The sequence below is a fragment of the Zea mays genome, chromosome 7 (assembly GCF_902167145.1).
Source record: "Zea mays cultivar B73 chromosome 7, Zm-B73-REFERENCE-NAM-5.0, whole genome shotgun sequence".
Taxonomy (NCBI): domain Eukaryota; kingdom Viridiplantae; phylum Streptophyta; class Magnoliopsida; order Poales; family Poaceae; genus Zea; species Zea mays.
In genome coordinates this window covers 91,158,143-91,175,612 of record NC_050102.1, presented here as the reverse complement: position 1 = coordinate 91,175,612, position 17,470 = coordinate 91,158,143, and the positions used below count along the sequence as shown (strand labels likewise).

At 42.1% G+C, this 17,470-nt stretch overlaps 1 pseudogene across 1 annotated transcript; it reads left to right on the top strand.

The window, feature by feature from the left end:
• Positions 1-12,529: 12,529 nt before the first annotated feature.
• On the top strand, positions 12,530-15,832 carry LOC100383362 (serine/threonine-protein kinase - ribosome S4e pseudogene; annotated as a pseudogene). The gene is made up of 4 exons (NR_159467.1): positions 12,530-12,768; positions 12,873-13,897; positions 14,632-14,794; positions 15,521-15,832. The product of NR_159467.1 is annotated as a serine/threonine-protein kinase - ribosome S4e pseudogene (transcript).
• The last annotated feature ends 1,638 nt before the right edge of the window (positions 15,833-17,470 follow it).

Here is a 17,470-nt window from a genome sequence, read left to right as displayed (position 1 = left end):
CCCACCACTATCATCAAGGGTGGTAGCATCACCATGACTGTCGCCATCGTGTTCTGATCCTCACAGAGCGCTGTAATGTTTTGGGGGAGGATTATATTTTCATGGATGAAGGCATCACCTATCACCTCGTGCACCAGGATCTCCAACGTTTCCTAGGTCTGGTCGGGGTTGTCCCCACATTGAACCCTATTGAAGTCGTTGATGTTAGTAAATAAGCAGGTCATGCGTGACCTCCACTGCAGTGCCATGAGCCGGCGCTTCAAGAAGTCACCAAGCATGTGCATCGATGTGATGCCACCCAAGGCCAGGTCCTTGATCCTGTCTAGCACGAGGTCGAGCGTCGCTGACAGCAATAGATTGTCCCTCCATCTCTTGTGGTTGGGATGGTGTAACACCTCAGGTGTTAGCCATAGAGTTAGCCCAACACCTATGGAGTTTAACTCAACACACACGCATGACCTATTATCACATGTGTCTTTCTTGGACAAAAGTCACCCTACAATTGGACTAGAACCCTAACTAAGTGATAATCACCATAGAGGGTCTACCTTAACCATCTCATACTTATCAAAGTAGAGGGAGTGACTGTAACACCCTGTCCACTGCCGGACTGGCGATACTTACTCCTGTCAGCTCTCTAGGATCATATATTGTCCCCACAGACCGACACGAATCTTTTGTGCACACTTTGTTCTCACTCATGCACACCCGAGAAAACTTCCCGGTCGGTCACCCATCCCAAATTACTCCAAGCCAACCACGCTTAACTTGGAGCTTCTTTTGAGATAGACTTTCAAAAAAGAAGATGTACCTTATTGATATGAGTACTCTATTAATTCTATTAAGCCTTGGACCAGAATATCATAATCCACCCCCTTACAAGACCGATGTCCTTATCGATCAACCTCAAGCCAGGAACCTCCCCTGTTGGCCACATCTGTGTGTCTAGTGTTGTCATATGCCATGCCATGTGACCACTCCGGGCCCACATGCGCCATGCGCCATATACCCAAACCCCTAACCCACACACGCCCGTGAAACTGTGAGGGTCAGCTCTGATACCACTTGTAACACCCCGTCCACTCCCGGACTGATGGTACTTACACCTGGTAGCTCTCTAGGATCATGTATTGTCCCCATAGACCAACACAGGTCTTTTGTGTGAACCTACAATAAGAAACTATAATGGAAAAGTTACTATAAGATACTTTTACTCATTTGTGAAGTTACAGTTCATTGATATTTTCAAATACTCATGATATTGTTTCTTCTTTACTAGGCTCAATTCACCATGGAGAATGGTAGCAAGGCAATGGAAGATGCATGTCTAGATATGCTAAAGGGTGGACAACACCAAATGAGGTACAGACTAAAACAAAAGTATTTCAATGGGATACCTGCCAATCTAGTGAGGACTACATCGCCTATTTCAAGCATGTCTGATGAGGACTAGAGAAAGTTGGTGGAGAAGTGGTCTACCCCAAAACACAAGGTTTTTGCAATATATCTCCACTAGCTTGCATTGTACTATCTTTATTGCTTGAAGTGAAATCATGGACATTCTTATGAATTTTACCTTTCCTATTTTGACATTTCGTCCCAAATAATTTATGTCCACATTAAGTGTCTACCTTTTAGATAATGAAACATTGATCTAGCTTTTGCACCATCCTACGTGAATGAAGCCAATAAACAGTACATATAGTTCAGATTCTGCAACATAACTAAAAATATCAAATAAAGTAGCACCTAGAGAAAACCAATGCAATAATTAACTAATGTAGAAAACTGCTATACTATTTCACACTACTTATTGTACATATTATTTCTAACATATTGATTTAATATATAGGATAATTGTATGAAGAATAAACTTAATCGTGAAAAAGTATAGTATCAACAATGCACATGATCCAGTCATATATTGCAAAAGCTTATTTACTGGTAAGAAAATCATCATTGGTTACTGAACTACATAGTTGACAAATCTCTGAATGTTTAATGTTGTCAATACATTCAATTTTAGCATCTCTATTTACTCATAAAGTTTCCCCTTACTTTATTGATAAGAAAATGATCATTGGATGTTAGAGCAATTTCCTAGGCCTTAAGAGAAGTTTGACTAGCTTTCAGTTAATATGTCCACAATTCTGTGTTGTAAATTATAGATCATTTTGATAACAGTAGCAAATAGGTCTTCTAGTTTTATTTATTGGAGTTTGCTTCCTTGGTTCATTGTGGCTGCATTGCAACTACTACTACAGGTAAAGCAATCCAATGCTAAACTGTAGAGAAAACAGCCTGCTGCCATCACTGTCTTTTATTTTTTAGATGGTGAATTAGCACTGCTCATATCTATTATAAATATTATTTTATTCAACTAATTTAGTACTGTCCATATCTAAAATGTATTGTAAATCTTTTAACAAATGTTCAATCTTCAATATATGTCATATTGAAATTTATAAAGCCGACTTGTACATTATGTGTCAAGGTCTCTATTCTCACTAGATTCATTTTCTCACAAAAGAAACAAGAGAAATATAAGGATGTTGAACCGAGTGCAATAGATCTTTTCAAGGACATGCATTGCAGCAAGAAGAAAGGTTTTTCTGAAAATGTAAAGAAAGCAATTGTGAGTACTCGTTTGCTTTTACGTTTGTCCTAAAAACTTACAACTACGACTATGTTATACTAGGAAATAATATTTATAATAAGTTGACATGGAAGCAATGGTGACAACACCAGTTGACGATGGACAACAGCGGACGTATCCTATGGAAGTTGTTTCTGAAGTGCTAGGGGGCTCTAGTTTGTATCTGTAGAATGTTGGTCTGCAAGATAACTCCAAGAAAAGCTCCACAGCAACTGTTTCTACAAAGGTGCAAGAACTTCAGAATCAATTAGAGTCTGAGATGCTAGAAAAAGATGGACTTCAGGAAGAAGTAGAAACCTTAAAGGCTCAGACACAGGCCTCAAAGGCGACCATGGACAATATGAACAGATCGATGGAAGAAAATAACAGTCTCCTCTGTCAACTGTTGAGCTTCAATCGAAGCCAAGCGTCCCCATCTTAAGTCTGCTATAGTATCATGTTATATTAGTTCTGGATTGAGGTTTTATAAATTTAGAATATGTTTAAACTTTCATACTTTGAGTTGAAGTTATAGGATTTCCTTTGGATTTTAAGTTACATGATCTACAATCGTATGATTTGAAGTTATAAAATTATCTCTTGGATGAATTGTGTGAATGTTGAACTAAATAATGCAATTTTTTAGTTATTAGGATGTGATTTCATAATATTCCATGACAATATGAATTTAGTGTGCCTTATGATGAAAAATCCGTCATAAATATATTGCCCCGTCATCATACCTTGTGATGAAAAAATTCGTCACAAATATATTGCCACGTCAGCTGCCACCTCATTGATATTTATGACAAATATTTTTGTCACACCATTTTGCCACATCATCTGCCACGTGGCTTACCATGTCATAACATCTGTGACAACTGAATTGGTCACAACATTTTCGCCACATCACCTGCCACGTCAACTGCCATGTCATCTCGTCGCTACGTAATCAGCCACATGGCAAGGCACAAGTACATTAATTGTGACGTATTTAGACATAATTAGTGATGAATTCGAGTGTCATAGAAGTAGTGATTGTAGTTTGCGTCATAAACTGTTATGACGTTTTTTTATTATTCGTCATAGTACTCCATTTAACACGTATCTTCTGTGATGATGTACTTTTCATCACAATGATGTCATCAATATGTAAGGTATGGCAAAAATACTGTTGTTTATGACGTAATGTTAATATCATAGAAGGCATAGAAGGTTGCAGTGGTTCTCTGTCATCGCCAACCCTCTGCAGCTACCACCATGATGGACTTTGGGCTGAAAGGAGGTGGTCGAGGCAGATTCAACAGCAACGGCGTAGGGAGCGGGACGGAGGTGGAGACGGCTTTAGGCGATTTGGGGAAGAAGACCAGGATCCGATTTGGTTCAGTCCCTGGTTAGTCCTTCGAGTTCGATCTCGACCTCAGCAGCGTGGGATGACGGAGCAATGGCGGGCGCGTGGGGCGACATCACTGGCCTCGACCTCTGTTGGACACCTCTCAAACTCCCCAGTGGCTGCGATGCTTACTTGGTATTATAGGTTTTTTTTGTTTTTTTGTTGGGATTTTGTGATGATGAATGGAGTCGGTGTGTAGGTGTGTTGGAGTATGTGCATGATCCTCTGATCCTCCTCCCCAGTTGAATAAATAGTATGATAGGAGTATCATTTTCTCAGTTTGTTTTTGTACTTTGTTTTTGTAAGTACCTGAAGATGTGTTCTTGGTTTAGGATGGCTATCCTCATCTGCTCGGTTAGTTTTTTCAACTGTATCGTCTATTCGATGAGAATTGAGAATCAATTACTCGGTTGGTTCTGCAAATTAGAACTGCACTATCCATTTTACTTTTTGATGATTATACTGAATCGGTTATTCATCTCCCTATTTCAACATTTGCTTTCAGCGAGCTGCTTAGAATTCTTCTCTGCAAGCTGTTAGCAAGGCCAAGCCATACATTTGGTCGTATCGTTTTTATTTCTTTATGGCTATGAAGGTATTTCTTCATTTATTGCTAGTGGGTGAAAAACTTCGCATTTCTCTTCTAATATTTTCTTCTTGCCTGACAGGATGTTGCTTCAAAAATAATGACGTTCTGACAGCAAGACCCTCACAAAGTCTGCATCCTTGAACATCAGGCTACAGATTGAAGAAAAGAATCCAACCTTATCTTGTCTTAGGCTATCCGCACTCATAAAACTCTAAATTTCTACTCTAAAAAGAATATTTCATCCTGGTCAGCGAGATTCTCTACTCTATCCTATAATACTCCGCGTTCATATTTAACCCTAAATATCTACCCTATACCAACTACCACATATTCTATCATTTTTTTCCACACTTTTTTATTCCCACCCACATGCATGTGGCTCCGTGGCGCGCAGGCCGTTGTGCATGTGGAGGAGAGAGAAGCAATAGGGAGAGACGTTTTACTGCAAATGGGCAAACGGCGACTGCATGCTTGAGGTGAGAGAGAGCCTCCCCTATCACAGGGAGAGGGATGCAGTCCCTCGCTGCAGGGCATTTTACTGCAAACGGCGACTGCATCCGCGCTTCCAGTTCGTGAGTGCAGATAGCCTTATGGCTACAGATTGAAGAAAAGAAGCTCAAACTCCTAGAGCATCATGCTCGTCTGAGGGATAAAGTTGAGCATGAACAATAAGAAATCCAAGCAATGCCAGATAGGAAAGTCTGTCAAACAATGCGAACACCAACTTGTGGAGCTTCTAAGGCAAGTTCAGCAGATGCAGAGAGCTTCAAGAGAGAAACAGAAGAAGTCCATTTTCCTGTGGTGCAAAATGCATAGAGCTTCAATTCTTCTCCTTGCAATATGCAGTTTTCGCATGTGTAAGAATCTAGAGGCATTGGTCGACGTTTGAGGAAGGATCTAGGGTTAAACATGTCTTTTAGCAACAACCAGAAAAAAAACCTCTTCCTGAGATGCAACTTTGCTAGAAGATGTTGGTTCATGATAGGTACCACCCCGTACCGCACAGTGAATCTGGTGGATACATTATTGCGATTAGAGCAAGACTGAAAGTGGCATGAAGAATGGAAATTATCATAACCATGTCTTGGTGCATATGGAAAAGTACGTATAACTGGATATTCAACGAGGTACCACCTACGGTGGAAGCCTGCAGGGAGATGTTCAAGACTGAAATGAGATATATTTGTCATCGGGTTAAGCCCGGGATAGAAGACAAAATTAGGAGCTGGATACAACATTTTGTAACGTAGTTGTCCGTTTTCTCCTTTTCCACGTTTTGTAAAACTGTACATACAATCTCCAAAGCAATAAAAAATATTGTAGGCACGTCCTTATAGTAACTTACATTCAAAAAATGCATAGAGCTTCAAGAGAGAAACATTTCATTGTGTTTCTGATTTTTCTAAATATTTTCTATTTTTCTTTGATTTTCTCTGATTTTTTTTGAAGTATTTTGTTTTAAGAGGGGTTTTTTAGCTTCTTGGTTGCTAAACAGTGGCAGAGAATTACACCCGAGTGGGGAAAATTATTCTAGTGAATTGAAGTGTCATTTAAAATCTCCTTTGTGGATTACTTCCCTAGGTTTTTTGTCCTCTTGTTGCCAAACTAACCCTAACCGTGCAGCGGATCTACAGACAATGCTACTCAAAGATCTTGAGAAGATGTTGGAGGTATAAATCCATCTCTGAAGAGAGAAGCTTGAGACAAGACTAAAGCACCAGTAAGAAATGGAAAAGAAGGAAGCAACACTTTATGAGAAGTACACCGAGCTATTTATTGATGGCTGACCCTCAAAGGTCCAACGATTTTCAGTTGAAAAAGCATCAAAAGACAGTGAAGTGCATTGGTGTAATGCTATTTGGTAAATACGATATGTAAGTTTATTTTGGTAGGGCACCTCCTTTTGTATATAGTGAATGTTCGAAATCTACTGTTGGTGTTGATACTTGTCAGTTTCATTGAAAACTTTTAACGAGGTGCTATCCTTAGGGGGTGTTTGGTTACCCCAAACTAAACTTTAGCCCCTATCACATCGAATGTTTGAACCTCTGTTCCGGGTATTAAATGTAGTCGGATTATAAAACTAATTTGTGAGCCGAAGATTAAAAGACGAGACGAATCTAGTCCAGTTGGTTGGGTCTATATTTCATACTCCTATTTGAAAGTCAAACGCTTGATGTGACCCGGGCTAAACTTTAGCAGGGGCAACCAAACACCCCCTTAGTCGGTTTCTTTGAAGCTCTGTGCGATAAATAGCTTTGACAACTATAACATTCCGTGTTCACTTTCTGAGAAATGGATCGAACTGCTTCTACTAATGTTCGCATATATCTAGCTGTTTGCTAAGCCATAATGGAATTGACAACAAATAAATCTCTGCAAAACACGAGAGTGGAAAAGGAAAAACATGGGTTTAAAGATACTTGTCATATGGATGTTTTTTATGCATAAAGTACTTCCAGCAGAGGATGGTCTTGCTGCATATCATATGTAAGTGCTCCCATCATCGATGGTGTTGCCGCTTTTTCGGAGCGCCAAATACTCAAGAAGAACCGGTGGCGGTGCTCTCTGGTCAGGCGCGGACGGTCCGCGGCACAGGGCCGGACGGTCCGCGACCTGGCGTGAGGCGGCGGTGCTCTCTGGTCAAGCGCGGACGGTCCGCGGCACAGGGCCGGACGGTCCGCGACCTGGTGCAGGAGCTCGGGTTCCCTGCCTGATGACCGGACGGTCCGCGCCCTAGGGCCGGACGGTCCGCGCGTACGCAGGGGCGGCGGGAGATCGCCGGTGGCGCCTGGATCTCGCTCCCGGGAGGGACCCCGTCGGGGAGGAGAGATCCTAGGAGTTGTCTAGGCTCGGGCAGGCCGACCTAGACTCCTCTAATCGACGTAGAGTCGAGGAGAGGCGGAGAATTTAGGGATCGAGAGGCTAAACCTAAACTAGACTAGAACTATTCCTAGGATAAAATGCGAAATAGAAGTTGTATTGATTCGATTGATGATTACAAATCGACCGTAGACCTCTCTTTTTATAGAGGAGGGGGGCTGGACCCTTTACACGACCGGATTCCGAGCTAAATCCGCGAATATAGCTAACAAACATAGCACAAAACTCGGAACCCTAATCTATTCTGCGCACGCGCGGACCGTCTGGCCCACATGCGCGGACTGTCCGGACCGCGGACCATCCGGCTCTAGGACCGGACCGTCCGCTTGGCTCTTTTTGGTGCCGAACATATGCCCCCTGCCTTTTGGTGGGGCTAGGCAAACCAAAAGCATCTTAACTCGATGTGATCACATCGGTTTTCTTTAAGCATCTTGCCACATACTAGGATGGTACTGCTTGAGGAAACGCCCATTCAAAGCTTTGGGTAAATCCTTGCCTTGTAATGTTTGTATCAAATAGGCGTTACCGGATATAAACTGTTTTACTTTATAAGGACCTTCCCAGCTTGGCGACCATTTTCCAAACTTCCGGTCTTTATTCCTTAGAGGCAGGATGGTCTTCCACACCAGGTCCCCTACTTGAAATGACTTTGCTTTGACCTTCTTGTTGTAGGCCCTGGCTACCATGATCTTGTCCTTTTCTATTGCTCCCAAAGCTATCACCCTCTTGTCGGTCACCTCATCAATATTATCCATCATCGAATTGTAATAATCAGTGATGGTTAGATCATTTTGTCTGGCGAACCTGACAGCATTCAAACTTATTTCCACAGGCAACACTGCTTCCTGCCCATAGACAAGCTCAAAAGGAGACACTTTAGTAGCACTATGTTTAGATATCCTGTGAGCCCGTAAAGCTTCGGACAAAATTTTATGCCAATGCTTAGGATTATCATATATCTTCTTTTTTATGTCCATTGGCCTGAGCATAGTATGGAGATGAATTAAGCAACTTAATTCTATATAATTCAGCAAATTCACGTACCTCCTTTGACATAAAAGAAGTCCCCTAATCTGTAGTCAAGGTCTGGGGAATGCCGAATCTATGAATAATATGCTCAGTTATGAACTCAATTACCTCCTTGTGTGTCATGTTCTTCAGAGCAACGGCTTCAGTCCATTTGGTAAAGTAGTCAGTGGCCACTAACACGAACCGATGCCCTTTTGATGATGAAGGATGAATTTTTCCAATAAAGTCTAATCCCCATCCTCTGAAAGGCCAAGGCTTGATGATAGGATGCAATTCGGCAGCAGGGACCAACTGTAGGTCGCCGAATTTCTGACACACCTGGCAACCCTTGTAATACTTGAAACAATCAGCTATCATGTTAGGCCAACAAAAACCAGACCTTCGCAATAGCCATTTCATCTTTGGAGTCGATTGGTGGGTACCACAAATTCCTTCATGTACTTCGGCCATGGCCAATATAGCATCATCTGGGCCCAAGCACTTAAGCAGGACATCGTTGACTGTTCGGCGGTAGAGTTCATCACTCATCAAGACATACTTGAGAGCTGTTCGCCGAATGTTCTTATCTGTCCTGATATTGGGATTTCGTAAATAATTAAGTATAGGTGTCCTCCAATCACTTGCATCGGCTTCATTGTCAGCCGAATCAATTAAGAGAACATTTCTGGTAACCCCGGACGGTCCGGTGTCATCACGCGGACGGTCCGCGACCTGGGAATTTGGCTCCACACTGGTTATCAGATTTTTAGTTTTGTGAAATTTCTCTCTCTTTATCCGATAACCTGATGCATCTTGTGCCAAATCGTTAGCTCTATGGTTCTCAATTCTAGAAATATGCTGAATACTGAATTCGTCAAAAGAATGGATTATGCTCCAACATTTCTCAAGGTAACTATTTAGAGTACCATCAAAACATTGATATTCTTCTAACACTTGTTGGACAACCAGCTGAGAATCACCAAATACCTTCACATGTTTTACTCCCATACTATTTAAAAGTTCTAAGCCGAATAGGAGGGCCTCATATTCAACTTGATTATTAGTGCAATAAGTTTTTAATCGGCTAGAGAAGTCGAAGGAGACATTACTTGGTGAAACAAGTACGATGCCAATTCCTTGCCCTTCATTGCAAACCGGTCCATCAAAATATAAAGTCCAAGGAGTAATAGTGAGGTATGACATGTCTAGTTCATGAATATCATTAATCCGATGTTCTACAATGAAATCCACTACGACTTGGCCTTTCATCGATTTCAATGGTTCATAGGCCAAGTCATATTCTATGAGTGCATAAGCTCACTTACCAATTCTACCACTCATAATTGGGTTATGCAACATGTATTTGATCACATCGGCTTGACCAGAAATAGTGCAATGACTAGACAGTAAATAACATCTACATTTGGTGCATGCATAAAACAAGCATAAGCATAACTTCTCAATAAAAGTGTACCTTGTTTCAGCATCCACCAACCTTCGGCTTAGATATGTCACCACATGCTCCTTCCTTTTAGTTTCTTGTGTTAGAACAGCTCCAATGACCTTATCTTCAGCTGCAATGTATAATCGGAATGGTACTCCTACTCGTGGTGCTTTTAATACGGGAGCCGAAGATAAGTATTTTTTGATGAGATCAAACGCTTCTTGTTGTTCTGCCCCCCAAGCGAATTCGGCATCATTCTTAAGTCGAAGAATAGGGGTGAACGCATCAATATTCCCGGCTAGGTTAGAAATAAACCTTCGTAAATAATTCACCTTACCGAGAAACTTCTGTACCTCGACCTTACAGGTCGGAGGTCCCACATTCCGAATAGACTTGATTCGGTCAGGGTCTATCTCTATACCATGTTCATGTATGACAAATCCTAAAAACTTACCAGCCGACACTCCAAAAGCACATTTACGTGGGTTCATTTTCAAACCATACCGACGCATTTTATCAAAGGCTTTGCGCAAATCAGCTATATAAGAACTAAACTCAGCCGATTTGACTACAATATCATCAATGTAAACTTCCACAGTGTTTCCTAAAAATTCATGGAAGATCAAATTCATAGCCCTCTGATAAGTAGCACCAGCATTTTTCAGACCAAATGTCATGACAACCCACTCAAATAACCAATGAAGCCTGGACATATAAAGGTCGTTTTAGACGCATCTTCTTCGGTCATGAAAATCTGATTATATCCGGCATTACCATCAAGGAAGCTAATAATTCTATTTCCTGATGCATTATTGATTAATGCGTCGGCTATGGGCATGGGATATTCATCTTTAGGAGTCGCTCTATTTAAATTGCGAAAATCAATGCATACTCTAAGCTTACCTCACTCCTTCTTCTCCACCGGCACAATATTGGAGACCCACTCTGCGTATCTGCAAGGTCTGATAAAATCAGCTTCTAGCAGCCGGTGGATTTCGTCCTTGATGTGTGGGAGAAGATCTGGATGAAATGTTCTAGCTCTCTTCTTGAAAGGTCTGAAACCCGATTTAATAGGCAGCCGATGCTCTACGATCTCTCGGCTTAATCCAGGCATCTCAGTGTAATTCCAAGCAAAGCAATCTGAATACTCCTTCAATAGACCGATCATCTCATCTCTAGGATCGGTCTCCAGGGTCTTGTTTACAAAAGTCGGCCTTGGAATTTTACCACCTCCTATGTCAATCTCCTCCAAAGGATCAGCCGATGTAAACCCCTATCCTAGTTTATCAAGATCTCTGAATTCCTCTATCATGCTCCCCACAGAGGAATTAGATGATATTTGTGTGACGGCGGACTTTTCGGTCTCAGGGACCGGATCATCCGTAATACTGTCTTTTTGCTGCGATAGATGTTCGGTCTTAAAGTCTGAACCCTTTTGTGAAAGACCAAACCATCCGGCCTTGGCGGCCGAACTGTCTGTGACCAAAGACTCATGAACTTTGTGTGTATTCATCATTTAACTTTATTTAGGATTTAGCCGATTCTACATCGGCTCTAGCATTACAGGAATGAAACCTTTCTTATCTATACTTATGAATTGATAATCAGAAAAGTCTACTCCTGTGAGACATGTAGCAGTCTCATAAGTCCAGAGTACAGGGGCATCGGCCACAGCGATGCAGGCCGATACATCAGCATGTACTTGTTCTATGTCATCGCCTACCCATTGTATCAACATTTGATGTAATGTAGAAGGTATACATTGATTGGCGTGAATCCAATCTCTGCCTAGGATTAAACTGTAATTTCCTTCTACATCAGCGACGAAGAATGCAGCAGCAAGGGTCTTAGTCCCGATGGTTAATTCAACGGACGTGACTCCCCTGGCTTTGATCGAACTATCAGTTCCAACACCGCTGAGGGTCATGTTGGTCTTGACAAGTTCGTCATCTTGTTTACCTAATTTTCTGTATAATGAATAAGGCATTAGATTTACAGCCGCCCCTCCATCTACCAACATCTTAGCAATCGGTATCCCATCAATGTGGCCGCGCACGAAGAGCGGCTTTAAATGATTTACCGATTCTTTTGGTTTTGTAAAGGCGGCTTCTTTAGGACCAAAATCAAACTGGGCAACAACAGGTTCATCGTCGCCGATAATAGTACCACTACTAGAAATATGCTTATTTAAGACATACATCTTAAGACAAATATCAGTGCATTTTATAGAAGCGTCTTTTATCATATGGTGACGAGTAAGGTAAGACGGTTTGTTGGAGATCCATCTTTAATGAAGAAGGTTTTTGAGACAGTAATATAGTAGGAAATGTCTTATATTGATTTAATACAGATTGATTTTGAAAATCGTCTCAAATAAATATACCTTTTGAGGCATTAAGTTTACAAGAATTGTCTTATATTTTGGTTAGTATATTAGACACTTATGTATATGAAACCATCTCAAATAAAGAATTGTCTCGAGGTGGAGCTGTCCACGTCGCCCCAAAAATCACAGCCGTCTGGCGACTTGATCCATCTCACGCGGCCATCAGACGACCAGCTTCTTTCACTTTGGAACCATCGTGTAAGGCCACCATCCCCTTCTCTCTCCCTTCTTTCATCTCCCCTCCCCATCTGGATCCTCCGCCGCCGGTTCCCCATTGCTGCCTCCATCGCCCCCACTCCTCGCCGGTTCCCCATTGCTGCCTCCACCGCCCCCGCTCCTCGCCGGTTACCCATTGCTGCCTCCACCGCCCCCGCTCCGAGGAGGGCCACGACGGCCGGATCCTGGACTCGTTGTCGCGCGCCAGGGCAAAGTGAGACCTCTAGTCCTTGTTCCTCGTTGGATTATTTGCTTACTGTCATGCTTCTGGTTTTCATTTTGGGGGAATTTTTTGGGGACTATTTGATAAACTTGGAGGGTGGAGATTAGGAATTCTGCTGCCACGGACGACGACATGGCTAACCATCAGTTGGTCTCCTACCACGAGCTCGCTCGTGCTACCGAAAACTTCAGTGATGCTAACCTGCTGGGGTCTGGAAGCTTTGGGAAGGTTTTTAAGGGCCAGCTGAGCAATGGCCTGGTGGTTGCCGTAAAGGTCATACACATGCATATGGAGCAAGCTGCTGCAAGGTTTGACGCAAAGTGTTGTGTGCTTCGAATGGCTCGGCATCGCAACCTGATAAGGATACTGAACACCTGTTCCAACCTGCACTTCAGAGCGCTGGTGCTCCAGTACATGCCCAACGGGAGCTTAGAGGAGCTCTTGCGCTCCGTCAACGGAGGAATGCGACTAGGGTTCGTTGAGAGGCTGGACATCGTGCTAGATGTGTCCATGGCAATGGAGTATCTGCACCACGAGCACTGCGAGGTGGTCCTACACTGCGACTTGAAGCCTAGCAAACTAAGGCATGAGACATTGAAGCAGCAGCTGTGCCGAAAGCTAATAAATGGTGTATCAGTGCATAACCATGTTCCTGGGCAGAGTTCTGTTATACCTCCAGAGACAAATTCCATCTCCATGCATGACTTAAAGGCAGAAATAGAGTTAAACCCTTGTTTGCTTGGGATTAATGCATCACTGCTACACGAAAAGATCAATTCATATGACTAGTAGGATGGAGCTAGTTGTATTCATCTCGTCACAAGATCCTATGATCTTGATGGTCTGTCTTGTTTCATGGCTGTTGTAATCAAGCCATAAGTTTACTGATGGGTGGCGGTGAAGGCAAGCGCATTCTGTGCAGTACCCTGATTGTTTTGCATGTCATCTCTAGTGCAATCTTCCAAAATGAACAAAAAACTGTGTATCTGCTGGGTGCAGTACTAAAATAATTCATTTCATCCACCTAAGGAGTAAGGACTACGATGGGCGAAAGTGCTCCAGAGATAACTATGTTGCTGGACTCCAGACAAATTGAGGAACCATATCAAAGATTTGATCTGTAAGTTTATCATAACTAATATGTGCTTGTGCATTTCAACTTTTACATTTGTAGCATAGATACAACTGTTTCTAGTTATTTATTTGCACTCAGTTTTGTTTCAATGTCACAATAAATAGAAACTTTTTATAAGACATGTCGGGAACACTTGTAGCGTTGATGTGTGAGTATATTTTCATCAAAACTGATGGTAACAAAGACTAAACTGACACTAGTCATGTCCAACTATTAAGACAACAATTGTTTCACAAAGATGAACAGTGGAAACACCCTTTTGTAATATAGTAGATTCTGTTGAGCTCTTGGCCCCAATTATGTCAATAACACTCTGTTTATATTGTGGTACTTGGCAGTTGGCACACGATTTTCTTATAATCATCTGTTGTTGCTGAGACAAAGCAGTTCTATGGTATCAAGTACACTTTCTTCTTTCACTTGAGTTTTATATTTTATCTTACTTTCTTCTTTCACCAACAAGTTCCGATTTTGGTCCCGGTAATTTGGTTGTCTTTGGTCATTGATTAATTATATGCCCACCACTATAATTTGGTCCTGTTTCTCTACTTATAGTTGTCATTTATGAAGTAACAATATCTGTTCTCCTATTTTGTACTGTGAGAAAAGGAAGTTCACTTTATAACTCTCTAATTTTATTTCTTCCCGCTAATCTAAAAAAATTGTTTAATTGTCTGTTCAAGTAAAGTGAAATTTCCTGTCCAACTTCTGCATTGTAGCCAAATGAAAGCCTGTATGAGCAGAAGCCCGAAGAAACAGCTCCTGTCCTGCCATATCTTGTTTCTCTGCACTTGGTTGCGGCCTGTGGTACTGGTCGACTATGGCGGCACAATGCCTCAGCTACAAGAAAATCTTTGTGGACTGCTATATCTTGCCCGACAGGTAATTTCACGACTTTGATGTACCAAATATTAGGATTATCTGTACCAGTTCAACACAGAATCAGGTATTGCATATGGATCATTTTTCTCCACTGCTAATTGTCATCCGACTGACAATAAACGATCGACGGAAATAATACTGCCATTTGTAGTGTTACTCCCTTGCAACTTGCAAGCGCATCGGAATGATGTGGTTCTGGTCACTGTTTAAATTTCACCCACGTGAGCACTGTATGCCCTTTCCCCTTCACTCACCTGGCAAACCCCTGTTCTATGGAAGGATCCTTGTGCCAAAAGACATAAGTTTTTTTGGATCTTGATAGTGACTAGAAGTTTGGAACTGAACCTGCTCTGCCGTTTAATACATTGGCTGCTAGAGCAGTCACAATAAGTCTATCAGCATTTGGACCATTTGGTTTTGGCTTCTTCAATGGTAAGGGAAAAAGGCAGAACAAGGAACCCAACAATCTAGATCAGTCCCACCAGAAGCCTATATTGCATTGTACTTGGCCTTGAAAATAGTTATATTATATTTTACTTGAATTTATGTTTATCTTTTTTCTATCTGTTTGGACAGATCTCTATTAAATGTCATGTGCTACAATCGTTAGGTCTATTAATAGATGTTGCTCTGTCTATCTATTCATTTACATCGCTGGAAATTCTCATGCCCTTTCATAGTACGCCTTGTGAAATGCTCACTGCTTTTCTATTGGTTTGTGTGCAGTTCAAGCTCTGCAAGGTGAGGTCTGTTTAGTTTGGCCAGAAAGGCATCCCCTACCTGAACACCTACGACGGCCGCACCATCCGCTACCCCGATCCTCTCATCAAGGCCAACGACACCATCAAGATTGATCTGGAGACCAACAATATCATGGACTTCATCAAGTTGTATTTGCCCATGGACTTCATCAAGTTATATACTTAGTTAGGCTCAATGTTAGCACAAACAGTTGATGAGCAAGTTTAAATTTAGAGTACACTTATGTATGAGTTATTTGACAATGCTTATTTATGAGATATTGAATGTTATTTATCTATATTATATTAATTATAGTGTTATTAAATATATGTGTATGTATTTTTCTCTTTTAAATTATTATAATGTGGTAATTTAAGAATATACTGCCAAGTAAGTCGTTTCAAATCTTAATAAGACATTTCTCAAAACGTCTAATATCAGTCTCTTAAATAAGACGGTTTTTAAAACGTCCAATACCAGTCTCCTAAATACGATGGTTTTTCTGTTGCGAGTGTCTATTATTATAGACTATTCTAGTCAGTTTGATAAATACTTTGTGACTTATAATGTTCGTATTTTCGACAGTTCGTTCGAAGAAGTGTCTTAAACAAAACCTAATGTAAGACGGTTTATTGGACAAAATGACGCAACAAATTCCTTTTTTAGACGGTTATAAATTTAAAAATGTCTTATTTAATATCTTTTAAGACGGTTTATAACCATCTTAAAAACGGAACATCTTTTGCGACTCCATCAAATTTGGACACATCATAAGCGTCTTAATAACTAAAAATTAACCGTCTCATATAACACGATTTGTAGTAGTGACAATCGGCAGAAAATGTAATAATATTTACATCCATACCTGGGCGTTCTGGAGAAGCCTCGTAGTCGACCAGGTCTTCTCCCAGCAGGTCGTCCTCTTCCATTGATGTTGTCGTGTCGTTGGAGGTTTCCTGGTGAGCGGCGGACGGTCCGCGCGTGGGGGCCGGACGGTTCGCGCCTGGTGCAGGTTGTCCAGAGGCTTCCTAGTGAACGGCGGACGGTCCGTGCGCAGGGGCCGGACGGTCCGCGCCTGGTGCAGGTTGACTTTCTATTTTTGTGGCCGTTTGTTTTTTCTCAACGGCCTTCGGTCTCCATTTCTTTTGCGGTGGCGGTTATAGTGGATGTGTGTCATTAAATATCTTTTCCGCCTCCTTCTCCTGACTCTCCTTTACTCTTAGGCGCTGTAATTTTCTCTTTTGGGATCGTGTCAATCCCGCTGGGCACCATCGAGGCATGGAGTATTTTGGATCGGCTGTTTTGATGGTAGCCGTATCCTTTTCGGTTGTGTTGGCTGATTCGCCGAAAATCATCGGCCTTTTATTGTCTCCCTGTATGACAACATCTGCAGTGCCTATTTTGATGATGTCCTTTTTTGTTGTCCTTTGAGTTGCTACAGGCATATGCCCCCCTGCCGGATTGGTCGGCCTAGGAGGCCGAGTAGTCCGGCAATCTTGTCGGGCCTGTGCCTGGTGACCGGATTCAGCAGCGCTCAATCGGTCTTGCACTGGCGGCACCAACCTATCAAAAACGGATGTTTGGGGTGCCCCCCAGGCGGGGTACTGTGGCATCCCAAATGGATATGGTGGCATGCCCCACATTTGATTTGGGACATATGGTGGAGGTAAGTATGTGTATGGATATGGCATAGATGGATAAGGGGGTGGAGGCGCCCATGTCGGCATGTTAGGTCTCAATTGTACAATAGGACCTTTCATTTCTTCTGATTGGTGAGGTGGTCCAATCGGCCTGACCTGACGTTGCTCATGAATGGGTGAGCGGGGTCGCTTTGGTGGCCGGTCACTGGGGCCGGCCTTCTTTTTCACGTATTTAGACAATAATTGATCGAAAGTCGGGCCAGGCTTGATCAGCCGACCAGCTGCTTTAAAGGTA